Source organism: Panthera pardus, unplaced genomic scaffold, assembly GCF_024362965.1.
Source record: "Panthera pardus isolate Hobbes unplaced genomic scaffold, ASM2436296v1 HiC_scaffold_13, whole genome shotgun sequence".
Lineage (NCBI taxonomy): Eukaryota > Metazoa > Chordata > Mammalia > Carnivora > Felidae > Panthera > Panthera pardus.
In genome coordinates, this window is record NW_026526688.1 from 10,830,691 (window position 1) to 10,851,006 (window position 20,316).

A 20,316-nucleotide genomic window follows, 5' to 3' on the forward strand; every position below is an offset into this window, starting at 1 on the left:
ATAAAAAGCGTTTGAAAGTAAATAAATGCAATTTGTACACAATGTCTAGGAAATGAAAGTGTATTGTCATTATCAGAAGAAGATTCATATTTTGATGCAAGAGGCATTCTAGGAAGTTTTTCTTTGCACTTGGTAGAAGATGACTGATTATCATGCAGACAATTAATTCTCTGATGCCTAATGGTTATCCTGCATGCAAACTGCTCACAACCAACTGAAGAGTTGTTACCATTATTGCTAAAAGTAATTTAAAAACCTAGAGAAATATATATAATATACACAAAGCTTAACAGTAGTTATTGCCAGAGATGGGAGCAGAAGTTACATTTTCATACTATATTATGTACTTTATAATATTTAAAATTTACAAGAGGCATGAATTTTTATACACAAAAAATAAAAGCTGAAGAGAAAATTATTTAGTTTTCTTAAACATTTTTTTTGTTTTTTGTTTTTGTTTTTTAGATCTCCTTTTGGACCCATTCATAAGTATATTGTTTCAATTTTCTCATGTTTACATATTTCCCTATAGTTTTTCTGTTACTTCAAGTTTGATTTTATTACAGAGAATATTCTCTATCTACTTTCAATTGTTTCAGATTAGTAGAGGTTTGTTTTATTGCCCAATCTATAGTCTATATTGAGGAATATTTCATGGCTGCATGAAAAAAAAAAAAGTTTGTCTTCTATTGGGCATAATGAGTGCTCTACATAGATCAATTAGATTTTGTTGGTTGACTGTGTTATCTGAATCTTCTAAATATTTGCTGGGTTTTTTTGTCTAGTAATTTTATCAGTTACTGAAAGGAGAAGGTTTAAGTCCCAAAATATAATTGTGAATTTGCTTATTTTTCCTGTCAACTCTGTATTTTTTGCGTCATTTATATTGAAACACTATTGTTTTGTGTGTAAATATCTCACTCATTGTATCTTCCTGGTCATTTTATCCTCACTTTCTATTAAATCTCTTTATTATCATCTACCTAGTTGAATATAACTCCTGCTATTTTATTTTGTCAATATTTTTTTTTCTTTTCCATTTCTCTTTTTTAACCCATCCCCCACCCACCTCCCTTCTTGTAACCATAGGTTTGCTTTCTATAGTTAAGAGTCTGTTTCCTGGTTTGCCTGTTTTTTTTTTGTTTTGTATTGTTTTTTGTCTATTGTTTTTTACTTTCCATGTACCTATGTCACTTAATTTTACCTTGATGTGAGTTTCTCATAACAGCACAAAGTCAGGTCATGTTATTTAATCCACTCTTTCAGTCTTTTTTTTTTTTCTTAGTTTATTTGCATCACTTATCTTAATATAATTATTGAGATAGTAAAGCTCTGCCATTTTGTTTTTTTATTTGCTTACTCTGTTTTCGCTCTTGTTTCTTTTATCTTGCTCATCTGTGGGTCTTATGGACATATTTTTTATTCTCTATATATTTAATTACAGTGTTTATGAATATATCTCATTTTTAATTTCTTTGTAAACTCTCAATAAAAACTATGAGAATTCTAAACCACATCTCTAAGTTGTTCTTGCTAAATTAGAAAAATATAATTCAATAACCTCAAGAAACTGAGAATTTAGTTCACAAAGGTTAGCTCATTCTTTCTTAAGCCAATGGATTATTGAGCACATTTATCATTTTTCAAAAGAAATCTCACAGAGATGATTATAGACACTTACAGTTATGCATGACTCCTGACTAAACCACCCACTAAATTACAAGACATTACACTTTCCAATATGTAAAGATAACACTGTTTCTTTCATATGTCAAATTTGCACTTATAAAATAATATGATGCAACAGTTCTTTTGGTTAGTAGGGTATAATATGTATTAAACATAAGAGCTTTCCCATCAACCTGTAAATATATAAAGGCTGCTTATTTTCCCACAGTTCACAATTCTCCCATGAATCTCAGGGCTGGAAGTTAGATTGATGTTCACCTCATACCCTATGACAAACACAAGGAGTTGACCCCAATATCCACTCTTCCCTGTTCCTCAGCCTTCTGGGTAAATGCTAGTCTATATTTATAAGTTCCTTAATCGAGTTTTAGCCATGTAACTAAATTCTGGCCAGTGGGATGCAAAAAAAAAAAAAAAAAAAAAAAAAAAAAAGGTGGTATTTGTGCCTTTCAGGAAGGTGTTTAAGAAAATGGTATATTCTTATATTTTCCTTCTCTCTTTCCAACTGGTTAGATGGCTGGCTGGAATTTGAGCTGGCACAGCCATTTTGGAGAAAAATCTAGGATTCAAACAGCAACACAGAAAGCATTTGGATTAATTTACATCCCAAAGCTAATTCTATTATAAATGTCTCTTCCACATTGAAACTCATATTATTAAAATAAAGCATCCCCAAATATTCATTAGTACAGTGATTATTTAATATTTTAAAAAGTATTATCAAGTTACTTCCTATTTAAAGCCCCTCAATAACTTCCAAATTATATTATGACCAAGGCCAACCCTTTATATGATTTTATCATCCTGTATGATAAAACTGCCTGCTTCTTCAATTTCTATAAAGTCGGTACACCTTTTCCTGCTATCTTTTTATACTCTGATTATAAGAGTGGTAACTTTACCATGAATTATGTTGTACAACATTCTTACACATATGTTTTACTCATGATTTTATTCCTACTAAGGACTCTCCCACCCAATTCCAAACTTTCTCTTTTTTAAAAAAAAATTATTTATTTAACTCCTCATCCTTCCTTTCTCAGATGAAGTATTCAATCCTTTGAGAAATTCCCTTGACCCACTGGTTCATATCATATTCTTTTATTTTATATTTTCATAAAAGTGTGTTTCTTTACTTCAGTAATGTATAGTTTTTCAATTCATGTCTGTATCAACCTGTTAGAATATGAACACCATGAGCACATGTTTATTCTTTGCTTTTTTGTTAGTGTTATTACCTGCATGAGTACTTAGCACATAATAGATGCTTAATGAAAGTTTTCAAATAAATAAATTAAAAAAAAAAAACTGGACACTTTTCTTTAGAAATGGTGACTTTGACACTTAGCTTATTAACTTTCTCTATACAACATTTCATGAAATATACTTCAGTAGGTTAAAAATTACTGTGGAATACCCACCCAGCAATTTTATCTCTCTGCTCCTGGAAATACTATTCAATAACTTCCTTTCCCAATCCATTTCAGGTGCCTAGTATCATCATCATGCTATGAATACTGATATCACAACGATGTCAGCCACTAAACATTCTCTGAATACAACCTTGTATTCATTCTTCTTCAATTATTTCTACTGTCTTATACTTAATGGCAATGTTACTTGCAATCTGCGGACTATGTTTTGAACCACCACTGCATCGTTTTTTAAGATACTTTCGTATATCAGGAAAATAATATATTCCTAGATGAATCCAACTGTTGGTGTTATCTGTGACTGCTGCTAAGTTGTTGATAGGCAATGGACAGCATCACACTTCAAATGGGACTTTGAAATTTTCCAGACACCTAACATCCATTAGGAATTTATTCTCTATCCAAAAAAGATTAACCTCAAATCCAGCCATATGATTTAGAATGCTTACTACTGAAATACCAGAATTATATGTGGGTTAAATAATGAGACAGCACAGAGGAACATTTTAAGATTTGCTGATTCAGTTACTCAGCAATGTTATAAAGGAACTAGCTTCTTTCTATTCTGACAAGTCATATTGATAATGTCTTTCCTTACGGTCATGGAATGGCTTCAATAATTCCAAGCACCAAAGAAAAGGGGTGTCTCCCTGTATACAAAGATTTGTATTGTCAAAGAAAACCTTTCTAAGAAACCAACAAGCACACCTCTCAGGTTCCAGAGGGTATAAGTGGCACACGTGTGCCTTCCCATACTAATCATTAGCAAGGAGAATGAGACCACTATTGTCTGTTAGATGATCCCAGATTCTTTATGTTGGCATAGGGTGGTAAATATTGTCCCTAAGTAAACACAAGGTCCATAAAATTGAAGGCTTGTTGAAAGGAAGGAAGGAAGGAAGGAAGGAAGGAAGGAAGGAAGGAAGGAAGGAAGGAAGAAAGAAAACTACTTTTGATAGACAACCAACAATTGGAAAATGGTGTCACAGAACTTAAGGAAACAAGTTTGAAGAGGGAAAATCCAATAACCAAATACAATGGTTCTGATATAAATTGAGATAGGGACATTTTTTTTAAAAATGCATTATCAATATGAAGGTCATTAATAAAATAATTATTTATTTAAATATTTAATAAAATAAATATTTAATTATCTGAAAATAATTGTGAAGTAGTGAGATCATGCAGACTTGGAAAGAATGGCTATAATGTCTCAAAAACAACTCTTCTTTAAAATAAAATTGTCTAAGGCTTTGTTTGACTCCAGCATCATAGGTTTTAAGTCTGAAAAGAAGAGGGAAAAAAATAAAAGCAATAGAGCTTAGATTATATATAGCGATTTAAAAGACAATATTCATGTGTTGATCTTAAATACAAGAACTTAGTATGGGCTTCTCATGAGCTATTCTCATTGGAGTTCAGGAAAATAACATAAAAATAATTCACTGAAGAGAAATCTGAGAAATAATAGTTGTTTTTGCTTTGGATAGAAATGCAATTTATATGGCATCCTGTGGAATTTACTAATGTTCCACATTTATCCTAAAAGACAGATCTTTCTTCTATAAGACAACAGATGAATTCCCTTGAGGTTATTCAGCACTTTCTGTGTAGTGATACACAGAGAATACTTTAAGAACTGATGTGAGGGAGGGAGTTACTTCTAGGGAAGGTCTAGTGCTGAACAGCATCTTAGGAAAAAAAGAAAGTAATTTAAGAAATGTTGTGAATATTCATAATATCCCATTAACACATACAATAATTTTCAGCTCTATAACTAAGCATGCTGATATCTCTCTTTCTAGCACAGTTAATATTTCATAAAATGTTCTGATACACTGCAGGGTTACCAACACTGTCTTTAATGTAACATTTTTCTTTGAAGGACTGAAACCAAGTGGTCTCTCCAGGGCATCATAAATCTTAGTTTTCATTTAGAATATAGAAACCATAAAGAACATAAAACAATATTTAAGCCTCAGAGAAGACCAATTTCCAATACAAAATGGGATTGTTATGACAGTAAAGGAATGAGCAGATGAGAATAGGAACACTCCAATTTACACAAGGTTGCCAGAAACAAAATAAAGGAGGCATAGGAGCCCCAGGGATGGTACATGATAAAGCAGTGACCAGAAAACTGAAATGGTCCATGTGGACTCTTCCATTTTTCAGCCATCTGTAACAAAAGACCATAGAATATCAAGATTTAAATGATATTGCTAAAGACAGATGCTCAAATGATTTAAATATATATATTTTATATTTATATATACATTTTATGAATCAAGTTAAGAAGTCATTTTTTAGGTAAATACACAATAAAAATAACATAATCTGAGAAAGCTTTAAGGTAAAATAATTGCGTGGAATTAAGCCATAATACATTATAATTCCCTAATTACATACACCATCTTTAAAGTTTTGAAGCCATTAAAGCATAGCAGGAATTTAATGGGATATCTAATTTTGCCTGCATCTATCGCATGATTCATTTCTTAGAAGTTTTTGTGAGCATAAGTGTGGGGAGGAAACTTTCAGACTGTTTATATCCCAACAGTATATTATCGTACTATCTCAGTATAGACCCTGGGATTTGCAAAAATAATATAGATGGAGGTTTTTACACACATCAAAGATTTCCATCCAAGTATTTAAAAAGAAGGAAGGTTTACGGTAAACTTTTGTTGTTTTAAATAGTACAAAGATATCAATGCATTTCTTTGTGCTCTTGGTGATAATAAAAAAGTATTAATAATTGACTTGATAATCAACAAAATAACAGATAGTCAATCATCTAATAACCACTTATGATACACAAAATGCTCTTCTGAATGTTTTATATGTTTAACCCATGTCATCTTCATATTAAATTTATGAAGCACTGATTAGTTTTTAAAATAATTTTATAGATTTGTTAATCAGAACACTGATTGCTTAATTCACGGAGTCCTTTGAATTGGTGAGACTTGGCCTAGGTAGTTGGGCTCCAAAACCTGTGCCTGTAAGAGTATGTTACTTTGAAAACTTTCTTGTGAATTGTTTTGTTCCAAAGAACAGTAAGTCAAGGGGTGCCTCGGTGGCTCAGTCAGCTAAGCCTCCAACTTCGGCTCAGATCATCATCTCACGGTTCTTGAGTTCAAGCCCCGTGTCAGGCTCTGTGCTGACAGCTCAGAGCCTGGTAGCTGTTTTGGATTCTGTGTCTCCCTCTCTCTCTCTGCCCTTCCTCCATTCACTCTTTGTCTCTTTCTCTCAAAAATAAACATTAAAAATTAAAAAAAATAGAACAGTAAGTCATTATCTTTATCTAAAATAAGTTTGTAGATAGTACTAGCATAGTATGTAGAAATGATATAAAAGTATTAATATGATATAAAGATTTCCCACAAAGAAATCTTACCTCCTACTCATTGTTTTTATTCTCAGCCCATTAATAAATGACTAATTCCTTTTTCTTAAAATAATACAGTAAAATAAAAATGCTTATGGGTGGGTAAATACTTCATGATGTAATTAATCACCTATTATTTTGTATAAAAGTTCTTAAACAGTGGTCCGAGGGTTCCTGGAATCAGAATTAACCATGTGTGCTAAGTATTTAAACACTTCTAGACATATCTCATATATTTCTGCTGAGACATATATTTCAGTTGAGACTGAAAATATGTATTAAAAAAGTTCTCAGGTAATACAAATGCAGAGTAAAATTTCAAAGTTGGCTTTAACATGAAAGAATTATGTGGTTTTTTTTTAACATAAAATTTAGGTGAACATGAAGATATTGGATTACTTAAATTGTTGAGCTATGATGCTACTGGAGACAAGAGGTCATGTATACAAAAGATATAGAAAATGGTAATAAATTCTTGCATACTTTAAAATTCCACTGAGTAGTCAGTGACTGAATGTGGGTGATTTCAAACCATTAACTTCTTGTCAGAATTAAATATTCATAATACATTGCAAAAGGTCATCAACCATTTAAAATATTCTCAAGTGTTGAGAATGTCTCTTTTTTTAGATTTTCTTTTCCTAAATGAGATTGTTTTTTTAAACTATTTTAAAATAATTGAAAATGAATATTCGTTGGATTGTTACAAGCCAAATGCTATTAGAATATATTTTAATAAATGATTTTTATTTTGTTTTTATAGAATTATTGCGTCCATTGCTTTCAATGTCTACAAAACTGGCTGTCATTTTAAAGTCTTTGACACATAAAATTTCCTATTTTAAATCATCATTGGAAAGACAATTGCTTGAATTTTGAGAGTTTTCCAAAGGTAAACAGAGGCTCCCATATTTGAATTGCCTAACATTACACACTGAAATAAAAAATGTCTATTTACAATAGCATAAAGTTGTGTGGGAATGAGTAAAGAGAAGTTAAAGAAACAGGCAACAGATTTTAAAATTCCTTTTTTTACTCAAATGATCCAATTTGAGCTGGAATACAACGCATGCAATCTGTAGGGTGTCAGTAAGAAACGGAGCGGCAGATGAAGAGGAACTGACATCTGTGGCTTGGGAAACAATTTGGCAAGGAGAGCAAAAAACAAGTAGTTAAAGTGCTCTAAATGGCCATAAAAATATAGTCTTCTGAAAAACATAGGGCAGTTTAAATTCATATTTTTATTTTCTTCCCCTATTAGGTAATGTGTATTTGGCAGTTGAACTGTAAGTGAGAAATCAAAATATTCACTCTGAAAACAATACAAGCATGCATTTTATGTAGGATATTCAGAGAAGCATATTTTTTATACGTAGTAGATAATTTAAAGTATTTAATGTAAATCTGCAATACTTTAGAAAATGCATCTCAGGTTCCATCTGCAAAAATCATAGGATTGTAATGTTCAAAAACCTTCTGAGGCTTACATAATCATCCCGCCAAAAAAAAACAAAACAAAAACAAAAACAAAAACCTCTGAGAGCATTGAACATACCACCTTTACGCTTATATCTAGGTGTTACAATACCTAATAAATATCAAGGTGAACTGAGATCAGAGATATTAAATCTCTACAATGCCTATGGCTACTGATATAATTTTAGATATTCATTTAAAATAAAATAGACGCACAAATTTATTACCATAAATCAAAAGTCATATTGCCATAGGTCAAAATCAAATGCTAGAGAATACATGCATTTTACGGTAAAGAAATAAAGAAAAGCTAAAGCAAAATGCTTTTTTCCATGATATTATTTTTTTAACGTTTTACTTTATTTTTGAGAGAGAGCGCATGATTGAGGGAGGAGCAGAGAGAGGGGGGAACAGAGGATCCCAAGCAGGCTCCATGTTGACAACAGCAAGTCCCATGCAGGACTCGAACTCACGAATCCTGAGATCATGAGATCATGACCCGAACTGAAATTGAGAGCCACTTAATGGACTGAGCCACCCAGGCACCCCTTCTTCCATATTAAATCAGACTGCTATTTATGAGTTTTGGAAACACCTTAAACATAAAGTAAACCCCATGATAATACTATCCCATCCCATAATAACAGGCATTTTAACATAATGTGAAATTTTAATTGGATCTTAGTCACCAAGTACAGTTCACATTTTCTACTTGGATGTGGGGTAGGAGAAATGGAAGAGGAGTTATTATCATGTGGATCTTCTTCAATTTTATGGATGCTCAGTTGTACTCACAATACATTTTTCTAGCTTTAATTGTAGGTGTGTGTCTATGTATGTGTATGTGTATTTCTGGTAGTACGGACTGGCTGAAAAATACTGCTTTTTAGTTGAAACACCAATGTTACCATAATATTGCATTCACAAAACAATTTACATGAATAGCAGATGTTAAATTGGAGGATATGCTAAGATTATATATCAAACTCATTTTAACAAATTAAATATTTTTCATAATAAAATATACCGTATGACTACAAAACGAAATGAAATATTTATAGACATATTCTTTACCAGGTTTATTCTCAAGTCAGGACCTCAGTAACAATCTGCCTAATGGCCTCTGCTGATTCACCTGAAAGCCAATCTTTGGAAAAATGTTTATTCAGTTAATTTACCTTAAGGCTATATTTTGTATTCTGTATGAACTGGCTAGAGCTCTTCTGTGGATCCAGATAATGTTGGCCAGCCTAAGTTGGGCTGAGCCATCTAAATGGAAATTTAAATGCTAAAATAATCCTTTTGTCATGGCTTTTCGTGACATTTGTGTGACCATTTTAATTCCTCATAGTTTGTTTCCCAGTGACAGATATTCTTCTCCTGGGATGTGTTTTATTGGCATCCAAATAAAATGCTCTTGAAGTAATGGATTGGTTTTATGGATTAATGCAAAGTTGTATTAAGAAAACTGAACTGCAGAAGCCTACTTCTTAATTATTTTTAATATTTATTCATTTTTTGAGAGAGAGAGACAGAGTGAGTGGGGGAGGGGCAGAGAGAGAGGGAGACACAGAATCCGAAGCAGGCCCCAGGCTCTGAGCTGTCAGCACAGAGCCCGATGCGGGGCTTGAACTCACGAACTGAGATCATGACCTGAGCCAAAGTCAGACGTGTAACTGATTGAGCCACCCAGCTGCCCCAAAAGCCTACTTCCTGATATATAAAAGTTTTATATCCTGTTAAACATCTCAGATAATTTTTCTTTTTAATTAATGAAGCAGTAGGGGAGGTGCTACGTGTGGCAACGGCAGGTCGTCAACATGTATTTTTTAACTGACTGAGCGAACTGATGAATGAATAGATTAGCCTTCCTTGTTTATTGGTCATTATTGCTACAGATTCCCTTATTATTAGAATGGGGTTTACTCATTCTATTTTAATTTGTATTTTTTAAAACCAAATACACTTTACATGGGAGGATATATTTCACCCACTGGGCCTTACGGTTTCTGCTTGGTGGGGCTCTAGACTGCTAGAGACATTTAAAAATTTTTGACTGAATGCCCATCGTGTGCCAACATATAAAACAGAATTATTTTATGGCTGTATTGGAAAAGCTCCATACTTAGCTTTAGGGATGACTGGGATTCTGGTATCAATTCTTGACAAGATAAGGATGAATAAGCTAACAAATGATTTTTAAAGTGTTCTTCAGTTTGAACGTTCCCTGGGCAAGGCCTCCGGGGCAGACTTGCTTATGGATGGCTTTTATCTGGGGTAATCTGACAGGCAGCTTGACTTAGCTACATGACCTGAAAGGTGTACAAGACCCCACTGAAAACTGTTATGGAAGCTCTCCTAAAACCAAGATTTCTTGCACATATCTTGGTGGTTCATCCTCCAAGACCAAGCACATTCTATGTGACTTAGAAAAACCCCAGGTATATGCTCACTGCTCTCTTGGGGTTTCTTTCTCCAGAAGTAGTGTATCACGTGCCTTTAATACAGTTTTACGTGAAAATGTGCTGTGACATTTTGTGAGTACTTTCAACTGCCCAAAATGTGTAACTTTGCAGCCAATTACGAAGTGAGTTGATGGCAAGTCACTGTTATACAGATGGATACTACACTCGTGTAGCACACAGTACCCTCTTGCTACCTCATACTTCTCTCTCTACTGATGATCTCGGTCTTCTCACACTTCCAGTATTTTATTTCAGGTAAGATTCTACATTAAGCTGTTCTATATGTGATGACAAGTGTTTTATTCTTTTATAATCTGTGGTTTGATAAAAGTGTTCAGAAAACTGAAAATTTTGTGCAGAATAGCAAGATAACATATGAAAAAGAACTCAGAAAAGGTCTCACCTTATTTAAAACATATTATAAGTAACTTTTGCCTCTAAAAACAATTGAGGCACAGGGGCACCTGGGTGGCTCAGTTGGTTAAGCGTCTGACTTCAGCTCTGGTCATGATCTCATGGTCCATGGGTTGGAGCCCCACATCAGGCTGTGTGTTGACAGCTCAGAGCCTGGAGCATGTTTCAGATTCTGTGTCTCCCTCTCTCTTTGCCCCTCTCCTGCTCATGTTCTGTCTCTCTTTCTCTCAAAAAGAAGCATTAATTTTTTTCTAAATAATTGAAATACAGTCATTTCTTCTATGGAAACATAGGTTTGATCTTGATAAATGGAAATAAGCTTAGTACTAGGATACACGTACTTACAGTCATATTTTATGACTGTAGCAGAGATCCCAATTAATCCCTGGGAAATTCATATTTATTAACTATGGAAAGAGACACGAGCCTTTGAGGACCTTCTATCTTCTTTTGATTTACTGCAAATAATATTGACTTTAATAAACTAATAACCTATTAAAATAAAGACCATAGTTCCTACTTTTTCAAATATTATGTCAACTTGTATTTGAGAACTAGAAATGCACATTATAAAAAACAATAGTGTTGAAAGTTTAAAAAGTTGGTAATTCTTTTGGTATCTACATTCATCATTCTGTATAAAAAATTTTTATAACATTATTTTTGACTGATATCATCTAAATAATTGCTTTAATAGAAAATTCGGTTTTTAAAAATCCACTCCTTCCTTTCTACCAATACATGATTTTAAGTTAAATAATAATAATTATGTTTAATGATGAGTCAAAAATATATTATGATGATTCCTTTTTTGAAAACTTTATTACCTGAAGTTAGTAACTGAATCTGTTTTTCATTTTCATAAATTTGGATAAGTATAAATTTTTATTCTCTAAATTTTATACATATCCTTAAAATGATAAAATATTTTTCCAAGTATTCCAACTCAGCCAACTAGTTTCATATTTCTCTTTTGGAAATATTTTCCAAAGCTTCCAAATTTCCTTTGAAATATGGTCAAATTGATCTCTAAGCCTGCTGCACATGTATCATAACGTTCCCAGTGTCTGGTGATGTATAAAACCTACCCCAGACTTAATAACTAAAGCCATCAGTACATGATTTGATAATGAAACTGTAATTTCGGTAGCAATTGGCAAGATGGCTTATTTTTGCTCCATGGATTGTGAGCTGGGATGGTCAGAATGCTGAGGATAACTAGACAGGTAGATGCTAATAACAGGAAGACTCCTTTCCTCACATGTCTGGTGGGTGATACAGGCTATGGGCCAAGATCTCCTAGGTCTGCTGGTTGGAACAGCCACATGGGACTGCTATATGGCTTATTCACAGCATGATGTCTGTGTTGCAAAAGGAAGATTCTCAAAACAACAAAGAACAAGTTCATCATTTTTTTATTGCTGTATTTGGAAAACACAAAGCTTTACTTCTGTCATGCTCTATTAAGAAAGGCAGACACAATAATTCAACAAAGTTGGAGAGAAATAGATCCTTTTAGTCAATGGTAAGAGTATCAATGTCACATGGTAAGAATAGCATGTGGGATAAGATACATTATAGTGTCCCTGCAGTTAGGCCACTATAATATACCCATCCAATTTGTATTTGGAAAGTGCAAATAGCAATTTTCCACATGACCATTCTGTGTTAGACTCCCATTTTATGTTTTCTTCCTTTGTGGTTTACCTCTTATATATGATAAGCTGAAGTAGAACCACCAGCTTCTAGAAATAGTTTATAAGTAATAATTTAAGTTCAAAAAGATACACACACACATAGACATACACACATACTTACATGTTTAGAGAATAAACATTGGAAAGGTAACATTTAAGTAATAGTTTCAGAAAGAGAAAACACAATAAAAGGTAAACAAGGAATTATCAAAGAAATATGAAAACACAACTATATGAAGTTATATGGCTAATTGCAACTATATATGTAACATACATAATCATATATAATTTTTACTTTGCAAATTATGTTTAAACATATTTATAATTTATTTTTAAATTTTATATTTTAGAGCAATTTTAGGCTCATGGAAAAATTGAAAAATCATGGCAAAATCTCTGTACCTTTTTCTCAATTTTGCTGTGAACCTAAAATTGTGAAGAAGGTACCGAGAATTCCCATACACAACCTGCACCATCACCCCCACACATGCATAGCCTTCTACATTATCAACAGCTCCCACCAGAGTGATACATTTATTACCAATGATGAAACTATACTGACACATCATAACCACCCCCAAATCCACAGTTTCCATTAGGATTCAATCTCAGTATTTCACATTCCATGAAGTTGGACAAATGTATAATGACATGTATTCATCATTGTGATATAATGCAGATTATCTTTACTGCCTTAAAAATCTTCTCTGTTCTGCCTATTATCCCTCCTTCCACCAATGCTTGGCAACCTCTTATTACTTCCATCATCTCCACAGTTTTGTCTTTTCCAGAATGTCGTATAGTTGGAATCATGGATTACAGAACTTTTTCAAATTAGCTTGTTTCACTTAACAATATCCATTGAAGGTTCCTAGATGTCTTCACATGGCTTGGTAGGTCATTTCTTTTTATCACTAAACAATAGTCCACTGTATGAATGTACCACAGTTTACCCATTTACCTAGAGAAGGACATCTTAGTTGTTTCCAAGTTTTGGCAATTATGAATAAAGCCACTAAAAACATCCATGTGCTGGTTTATATGGATACACGTTTTCAATTAATTTGGGTAAATACTAAGAAATATGGTTACTGTATCATATGGTAAAAGTATCTTGCTTATTTAAGAAACTGCCAAAATACTTTCCAAAGTGGCTATACCATTTCCCAAAGCAATGAATGAGAATTTCTATTTCTACACATCCTTACCAGCATTTGGTGTTCTCAGTGTTCTGGATTTGGTGCATTTTAATAGATGTATAGTGATAACTCATTGTTTTCATTTATAATTCTTTGATGACCTATGATATGGAGCATCTTTTCGTATGCTTGTTTTCCATTTAAATATCTTCCTTGGTTAGGTGTCTGTTAAAGTATTTGACCCATTTTTAATCAAAGTGTTTGTTTTCTTGTTGTTGGGTTTTAAGCATTCTTACTGTATTTTGGATAACGGTCTTTTGCAAACATTTTATCCCAGTCCATGGTTTGTCTTCTTATACTGTTAACATTGTCTTTCACAGTTTTTAAGTTTTTAATTTTAATGAAATCCAGCTTACCATTTATTTATTTCATGAATCATGACTCTGACTCTAAAATGACATTGTCAAACCCAAGGTCATCTACATTTTTTTTGTTATTGTTCTGAATAATAGTAATTCACGACAGCCACACTTTTAGTTTCATGGAGGAAAGCTACTAATTATAAGGGGAAAAGGATACAAGGAATTAAACAATTACAGTAAACATAAAGATGCAGACAAGTACAGAGAAGAACAAAGAAGTCTTAATACATCAAATCAGGGACTTACAACATGCAACCTTCTGGCTGGGGGAGCCCTGTGGTGAAGAGCTGGGTTGGAGTCCAGATTGAGGGTCCTGGGCTGAGTGTCCTTCCCTCAAGTGAGGCTTCTAATTAACAATTACTGCCAGTTCAGTATACACACCACCCATGTGTGAGTTATGGTTCATCATTAAGTTTGCTTAAGAGTAGTCCTGAGTGACCTATTTCTCTCTGTTTCTCATTGTATCTCACAATCTAAGGAGCCTGGGCATCTGCATATTTCTTTCCCCTCCCTGATCCATTCCAGGGGGCCACCCTGGTCTAGGTCAAGGAGGTGAGACAAGTTAATCCCTCTTAGCATCAGGAAGAGAAGAGCCAGTTCTGATCCTGAGGCCAGATACAGAGTACAAGCCAACTAAGCCCACCGTGTGTGGCTCTGGGCAGAAATGTATCACACAAACTACTTTTATATGGAACAGTTATCTTCCAGGAATTCTATACTTTTGTGTTTTATATTTAGGGCTATGATACATTTTGAGTTAATTTTGTAAAGGGTGCAAGGTCTACATCTAGATTCATTCTTTTGCATGTAGACCCAGTGTTCCAGTTGTACCATTTTTTGAAGTGAATCTTTTGTTCCACCATATTGCCTTTGTTACTTTATCAAAGATCAAATGAAAAAAATGGGTCTATTTCTGGGCTCCCTGTTATGTTCTATTTATCTATTTGACAATTCTTTCACAATACCTCACTGTCTGAATTACTGTCATTTTATATTAAGTCTTAAAGTCAGTTAATGTCAATCCTCCAACTCTGTTCTTCTGCTTCAATAACATATTAGATTTTTGGAGTTTTTTGAGTAAGTTTATCAATATGCATAAAATAAATTGCTGGGACTGTGATCAGCACTGCACTGAGTCCATAGATTAAGTGGAGAATAACTGACATATTGACAATAATAAGCGTCTCTATCCATGAACATAGAATATCTCTTCATTCATTTCGTTCTTCTTTGGTTTCATTCAACAGATTTACAGTTTCCTCATATAGATCCTGTTAGATTTATACCTGAGTATTTCATTTTGGAGAGTTCTAGTGTGAATAGTATTGTGTTTTTAATTTCAAATTCCACTCATTTGTTGCTGATATATATGAAAGCAAGTGACGTCTGCATATTAACATGCATCCTACAATCTTGCTATAATTGCTTGCTACTTCCAGGGGCTTTGTCACTGTTGTTTTATTAATCATTCTGTTATATGCTCTGAAAACTGAGAAAAATATTTTAAAATTTCTTAAAGTATGCTAAAATTTTTGCCATTCATAAAATATACATTTATTTCATTGATTTTATTCTCTTTCTCTTCATAATTATGCTCCCTAATGCTTTAGTTTTTGAACAACCAGATCTTTAAATGATGAATCACTATAACTTTAATTAAACAAACAAGTGCTGTAATAATGTACAAATATTTTCTGAAACATAATATTTAAATATAAAAACATGTTACTGTGGATCTACATGCAAACTCCATGAAATTATTACATTGCCGGTGAACCTGAGTAAGAAGACATACACTACATGTTAGGCATATATCAGATCATTTCCTGAGCCCCAATTGTTTAAATGTACTGTGAATTTCCACTATAATATTCCTGAAATAATTAAGGGAAAACGACTAAATGACAGCAAAAATTTATGTGAGGAAAATAAATAACTCTAGGAGGCCTAAAATATGATATATGTTATAGGAAATTTGTAAGTGACAAAATACACTGCAAAACACAAAACTATAAAATATATAATCTGGTGATTCGTGTATCCTTAAAAGATGGAAGGCTTAAGACTGACAATACTTTCCAGATGCTATGACTACATATAGCAATTTCTTTCATAATTACTCACAGACCAACCTAACTAGAAACAACCCAAATATCCTTCAAGTAATAAATGTTGGCACATCCAGTGATACTTTACTCAGCTCTGAAAAATACGAAACCTGTGATACATGCAACAACATTATTAAATATAAACTGTTTTGTGCTAGGTTAACAAAGACAGGCTCAAAGCCTACATGATTCTACATGTATGAATTCATTAATTTATTATTGAGTACAAGGCAAAACTATTGCAAGGAAAAATATGAGTGCTCTCAGGGGCTACAGGTTGGCAGTGGGGACTGACTCCAAAAGGGTTTGAAGGAAATTTTGTAAATGATAGAAATTTTCTGTTTATTTGATGGTGATTACATGACTGCATGTGTTTGTCAAAATCATAATAGTGGACACTAAAAGACAGGTAAATTTTATGCTCTAGATCCTATAAATTATATTTATGTAAATTATCCCTCAATACATCTGACAAGATAAAATAAATTTTTAAGAATTAGATTTTTAAAATGGTAATTGTTTACAGAAAATGAGATTATGTATAAAGAAAACCTTTAAAAATAACTCTGAATATTATAATCATTATGAGTTTTTAGTATCACTGTTGTATATGAAATTTATGTATAGAAAATACATTTTATTATTTTATTTATACATAGTATGCTAATCAGAAAATGAGAGTTTAAAAGCTACCCTTTATTGTATTTTTAAAAAGTTTTATTTACTTATTTATTTATTTCGAAAGAGAGACAGTGAGTGAGTGGGGAGAGTCAGAGACAGAGGAAGAGAGAGAATCTCAAGCAGGCCCTGTACTGTCAGCATAGAGCCTGATGTGAGGCTCAATCCTATGAACTGTGAGATCATGAGCTGAGCAGAAACCAAGAGTTGGACACTCAACTGACCAAGCCACCCAAGTGTCCCTAAAAGCTACCATTGAAAACTACATAAAAATATATGAAAAATCAGAATATATGCAACCAAATATGAGAAATATAATTACGGAATATTTTAAATGGAATTAAAATATATTAAGGAAAACAGTAGTGAAAAAACAGAATTTTCAATGACGAGTGCTCTTACTGATGTGAAAAATGTAAAATTGAACTGTACTTGTACACAGTATCAATTACAAGAAAGATATGGAACCACAAAAACTCTAACCGCTGGTTGGGATGTCAAGTGGTAGGAAGCCGTTTGGAAAACAGTGTGGTATGATCTAATAACATTTAAAATAATACATACCGTATTATGCCACAAAGTAGTATATTTTTGCTCTATATGAAATTTTGCCCAGACACAGTGATACATTTACAAGAATGTTCATAACCACCACTGTTAATTATCGCAAAGACCTAGAACTAACCTGAATATCCATCAGGAATGGTATAAATGGATACAGTGTTGCATGTTTATACAATTAAATATAACACACTTGTAAAAATAAGTTGCAACAGTGTGTAGGAAAATGGATGCATTTTTCAAGTAAAATGCTGAAGCAAATATGCTAGTCAAAAAGAATATAGAAAGTATATCACATTAATATAAGCTAAAAATATGACTAAACTAAATTATGATTTAGGAATTGAACATGAAATCATAAATTTATGATGAGAATCAAATACATTAGAAGTTTGAATCAGGAAAGGAGTCACCTGAGGGGGATGCGACTCAGAATTCAGAAAAAGAATCCAGGGATTACTAAGGTACCAGTAATATTCTTGAAATTCTTTTTAAGTTTATTTATTTATGCTGAGAGAGCGAGCGAGCATGAGCAGAGAAGGGGCAGAAAGAAAGAAAGAGAGACAGAGAGAGAGACAGAAAATCCCAAGCAGGCTCCACACTGTCAGCTCAGAGCCCAACGTGGGGCTGGAACTCACAAACCGTGAGATCATGACTAGAGCTGAAAACAAGAGTCTGACGCTTAATTGACTGAACCACCCAGGTGCCCCAGCACTGGCAATATTCTAATTCCGGGCCACATCAGTGTTCATGCATTTGCTTACTATATAATTATTCCTCTAGATGTACTCATATGCTTTATACATATTTCATTATGGGGGCACCTGGGTGGCTCAGTCAGTTGAGCACCTGACTTCAGCTCAGGTCATGATCTGACAGTTGATGAGTTCAAGCCCCATGACTGGCTCTGTGCTGACAGTTCAGAGTCTGGAGCCTGCTTCAGATTCTGTGTCTCCCTCTCTCTCCGCCTCTCCCCGCTCACACTGTCTCTCTCTGTCAAATCTAAACATTAAAAAAAATTATAAATATTTTGTTGTGTGTGTTATATTTAAGAATTTTTAAAATAGATAAATAGATGATATAATTAAAATTGTTTTTTGAGAATAGGAGACTAACTTTGACAAAAAAGATGCTAGAATTAAGTACAGAGAACATAGTCATAACTGGAGATGAGGCAATGGGAGTTTTCGTTGATGGTAGGATACAGATTTCAGCAATAAATAAGAGATTACTAATATTTTGAAAGTTAAGAATAATATGGAGAAAATATTCATTATGTCTATTAACTGGTTAGATATTGCTCACCACTTGATAAACACTTCATAGTACATTGTAACTGGTTCTTGTGCAATGTGGATTCAAAGAGTTGAATGCGTGTGTTTGGTGTATAAAGTAGACACAGGGAAAGCAATTCTTTCAGAAAAGTTTTTTGAAAAAGAATGGGGGATTTTCTTAGCAATTGTGTTCTTTAGTCTTTTCAAAGGCTGATACTCTACTCCTTACCTGTGAAACCTACCTGAAGTCCCCAAATCAAACCCGATTTCAATCTGCTATTTCACTAGAATTCAACATTGTAAGTCACCATTATCATTTCACCCACCCAGGAAACACTCCCTAAGAACTGATACTATCAGAATCCAGAAATTAGAAAAGGACCCCTCCAGAGCTAAGAAATGGACTTCTGGCAGAACTGTTATAGACTTCTTCTGGCACCTCGTGAACTTGGAAACCTTTCTCTCCTTGTGGAAGAGGGACATAGACCTGTGAGGAGACAGCACTTTCAAGGAGCTCCTGATAACTCCCACCCTCTAAAGAGGCATGACTGAGCGAGCTCTACAGATGGAAAAAGAAGGCAGCAACTGGAACCAACTGGCGCCAGAAACAACTGCTGCTTCCACCTAACAGTTGGCTATGGAGAAGTAGGATGCGCAGGGTCTCAGGCCAGCATCCAAACACAAGAAGAAGGACGTGTTTCAAACTGAGAGATGATAGCTTAATAACTGGCACTCTCAGCTACTCAAATTTTTCAATTTCAAACTCAGCAGTGAAATCAATTCTTCATAGTATTTTCCTGAACATTATGAATACATGTGGCAGACATAGTTATTTGCCCATCAAAAATACACAGCTCTCTGCCATAATACTGCATTGTTGTTAGGGGAAAAAAAAGCTTACCAGCCAAGGGAATATTTTGCAGTCCTCTTTGAAATAGATTGGAACTCATATGATTGATGAGTTCTGGACAATGAATTTTGGTGAAAGAAGTTACCAATTTTCTTGTCCATGTGAGAGTTACATATCAAAGTACAGACACCTTTGGCAGATACATGGCAACCTTTTCCCCTCATCACTTTAAGTATTTTTTTTTAACATTTATTCATTTTTGAGAGACAAAGCAAGACAGTGAACGAGCTGGGGAGGGGCAGAGAGATGGGGGGGACACAGAAACTGAAGCAGGCTCCAAGCTCTGAGCTGTCAGCACAGAGCCCAACAAGGGGCTTGAACTCAGGGACCAAGAGATCATGATCTGAGCCGAAGTCTGACACTTAACTGACTGAGCCTAATTAACCTATGTGTTAATTTCAGATGTACCATATAATGTATCAACAATTCTGTACATTACTCAGTGCTCATCAAGATACTTATATTCTTAATCCCCTTTGTCTATTTCACCAAACCCCCTTCCCACCACCCCCTGTCAACCACCAGTTTGTCTCTGAACTTAAGAGTCTGTTTTTGTGTTTGTTTGTCTCATTTTATTTGTTTTATTTCTGAAATTTCACATATAAGTAAAATCATATGATATATGTCTTTCTCTGACTTATTTTGCTAAGCCTTATATC